Genomic DNA, 4,095 nt, shown 5'->3' with positions numbered 1-4,095 from the left:
ACAAAATATCTTTCCAACACATTGGATTTATCAAAATAAAACAATGTCATTTAAAGACACAAACTGTATGCAGCTCATTATATGCTAATACATTTTAAATTTTTTATAATTCTATTTCTTAATTATAAATTGGGCCTACCTCCAAATGCATGTACTCATTAGTATATAAACTACTGGGTGACACCTCTTTATATCTCTAAAAATAGATGTAGATATTGATCTAACACACTCATGCACAGTGCAACCCACATATAAACCAAGCTAAGGCCCGTGATGTGTCCTGGATATTAATCTAAACCAAATGATTGAAGGGGGCCCTTTTATGCAGGGCATTCTCCTGGCTCTTCAAAGAGCAGGCACAGCCAAATCCTTTACCTAATATGACATTTCAGTCATGTGTCAAGCACAGAAATCAAACCAAAAGCCGACACAAGAACCCTGGGCCAGGTAGGAAACTTCCACCTCTCTGAATGTCAGAGAAGTGCAGGGGTTTACCTACATGATCTAGGAGGTCAAATAGCCTCTGAACTTAGCTAACAGCCCTCTCTGCAAATCCACTGCAAGAGACAATCTTCAGTTGTGCTTTTCTGCAGAGGCTGGCCTACACTGTCTCCTGGATCAAGAAGCAACTCCACCTGATCTTGGAGCCTAGTCCATAGCCCTGTCCAGCCCCAGGTCTCTGAGAGAAGAATTACCCAGCCAGGTAATAGGTCCTGTGGCTGACCTGAGCAGACGTCATTGCAGTCCCCAACCAACAATGGAGGCAGTGCCCAAGTAGTAGTCTCCCCAGAAAGCAGACCCCAGATAGTGGTCTCAAAAGACAGCAGAGCCCAGGTAGTCTCACGGGAGCTCAGAGTCCAGCCAGCAGCCTCACCAGCCTCAGAGCAAAGGCAGTGAGTGGCCCAGCTAATTAGAGAAGTCACAACAAGCTCTGCTTCCCTGTGCTGGCCACTGGTTCATCTGTCCAGAGCCATAGGCTGGTCTGAATAGTGAAGCTCTGTCTTTGCCAAAGAACCCCTGTAAGAGCCTGACTTTACCTCTTTTGACACAGAAAGCCTCAACAGGATTTTGAGCAGGAGAGTGACAATGTCATATTTGGGTTCTGGAATTTAAATATGAAACCAATGTAGAGGATATTTTATATAATTCTTTTGTCTTTTTTCCTGAAAAACATATTGATCTGAGGGTCTGTGGCATAAAAGAGAATTTTTTTTAATTTCCACATGCTCTTAAATCTATTCTTTTTCTATATGTGATAAGGAAGTTACAAAGACAAAGATAAGATGACATTCTGTCATGAACAATTTTGACATTAAAAACTTTATTTTTGATTTACTGTCAGAACTTAGACAAACCATCCTGAATATTCTTGAAAATGGCACATTTTCATAACTTTAAAATAATTGGTGGATTTGATTTCTGGAAAGAGCAACAGTATTTGGTTGTTAGTACCTTTTTATAACCACAAAAGGTTAGAGTTGCAGTCTTCTTGATGACTTATTATGTGGCTGGCACCTTATTTTTGTTACCATTTTTACAGTAGATAAATATTGCATTACATGTCTGTCTTCTCACAGATGGGTGTCTGAGTCCCAGTCAGATATTTGCCCAGTGAAACACAATCAGGAAAGGATGGAGAGCCAGTATTTTAAGATCCAAGTCCATTTCTCTTTTCATTAGCTGCCACGTCTTCTAAATTAATTGTTAAGCTATGAGACAAATGGGAAATTATTGCTTTATGGGGTGATGCTCTTATTGTCCTCTGATATCCAAACCTGGAAGACATGTTAAACAAAGACTGTGAAATCAGAACTTGTTCATGAATATCATTTGTTTAATGAATCAATTATATTGAATCTAGTGTTACATACCAAATATTTTCTCTGGCATAATGTCCCCATGTCCCCAAAGAAATTCATTTGTTTAGAGATGCTTTTCTTTGTTAAAAACACAGTCCGTGTATATTATACCACCAATCGGGTTTGCAGGAGAGAGTGTGTATGCGTTGGTACTCTTCATTGAAAACCAACTCATATTTTTTTTTTTTTGCTTCTTATCTGTTTTATTATTTGACATCATCTTGTAGACTTTCTAGCAAATACAGTTACACAAAATTAAATAGTTAGTTGAGTCATTGGAAAAGAAGAGATAAACACATTTCTTCAAGCTGTAATGTGATTGTATAAAGCTCCAGAGATTTGGTAAAATATTACTAGAATTAATAAGTAAATAAGTAAATGGGGAAAACAATGAATTCACACCACGGACTATAGCAACAAGAGCTAGATAATGCATGTGAAATTTACTAAATGTAGAATATAAATGTCTTAACACAATAACTAAGAAAATGCTGTGAAGGCTATGTTGAGCAGTTTGATGAAAATATTTCAAATTGTATATAAAATCAGCACATTGGCTCGGTGCCTGTGGCTCAACCGGCTAAGGTGCCAGCCACATACACCTGAGCTGGTGGGTTCAAATCCAGCCCTGAACCCGTTAAACAACAATGACGGATGCAACCAAAAAATAGCAGGGTGTTGTGGCAGGCGCCTGTAGTCCTAGCTGCTTGGGAGGCTGAGGCAGGAGACTCGCTTGAGCCCAGGAGTTGGAGGTTGCTGTGAGCTGTGATGCCACAGCACTCTACTCAGGGCGACAGCTTGAGGCTCTGTCTCAAAAAAAAAAAACCAAAAAACCCCAGCACATTATACCCCATGATTGTATTAATGTACTCATCTATGATTTAATAAAAAAAAGAGCTATATAATGCTTTACGTATACATTTAACAAGAAAGGTAACATATTTACAAAGAGAATAATTCTACACAAAACCTGAACAAATGAAAAGACATACCATATTCTTGAGAAATATTAAGTAAATTTAATGCAATTGTAATTAGAATACTTATGTGTGTGTATGTGTGTATGTATGTGCAGAACAAAGTTTAAATAAAAGATAAGGGCTGCATAATAGCCAAGGAATATTTTTTTGAGTGTGGAAAAATAAAAAAACTAGCAATGATGTGCATGCCTTCCCTCATATCAAAAGCTATACAGCAAATCAGGACAGTATTGACATAAAAATAACAAGTAGATTGGTGGAATAAACTGGAGGATCCAAAATAGATTTCACATTGTATGAGACTCAGTATTGGCTTATTAGACTGGAAGTCTGAGAGCAAGGTGCCAACTGGTTCAGCTGGCAAGGGCCAAAACCCAGCTTCCAAAATGGCACCTTGAATGATGGGTCCTCACATGGCAGAAGGGACAGAAGGGTAAAAAGGGAATAGCTAGTAGTTCCCTCTAGCCCTTTATAAAGTCACTAATCTGGTTCATGTGGGTTCCACCCTCAGGATTTAATCACCTTGTAAAGGCAATTAGTACTGCTACATTAATCACTTCTTAATACTGTTGCACTGGGGATTAAGTTTGAATATGAATTTTTGAGGGACACATTCAAACCATGGCATAAGGTTACAAGATAACTGTTCCTAGAACTATTTTTTAAAAATCTTTTAACATGGTAGAAAAGCTTCTTGGCATTTTTGGTTGATTGATTTAGACAAATGCTCAATTCTGTCAGCGTAAGACACCAAGAAATACAGAATAGCTAAATTTTTGAGTAACTGATATGTAAATATTTTTGCTGTTTTCTTATCTACCTAATAATATGAAATAGTTGGTTCCTAGTAGCTGGCATTACAGGCATATGCCACAATGTCTGGCTAATTTTGTAAACTTTTTTTTTGTGGAGATAGAGTCTTGCTAGGTTGCATAGGTTGATCTTGGTTTATTTTATTTTAGTATTATTATTATTAATTTTAGAGACAAAATCTCACCTTATTGCCCTTGGTAGAGTGCTGTGCCCACACAGCTCACAGCAACCTCCAACTCCTGGGCTTAGGCGATTCTCTTGCCTCAGCCTCCTGAGCAGCTGGGACTACAGGTGCCTGCCACAACACCCGTATTTTTTTGTTGCAGTTTGGTCGTGGCTGGGTTGGAACCCGCCACCCTCGGTATATGGGGCCGACGCCCTACTCACTGAGCCACAGGCACCTCCCACTAGTGCCCTTTCTTTCAAGGCACTTTGTTAAATCG

This window comes from Otolemur garnettii, unplaced genomic scaffold (assembly GCF_000181295.1).
Source record: "Otolemur garnettii isolate 467f Iridium unplaced genomic scaffold, OtoGar3 scaffold00022, whole genome shotgun sequence".
Lineage (NCBI taxonomy): Eukaryota > Metazoa > Chordata > Mammalia > Primates > Galagidae > Otolemur > Otolemur garnettii.
The sequence above is the reverse complement of the archived record's forward strand: the minus strand, read 5'-3'. Positions refer to the sequence as shown.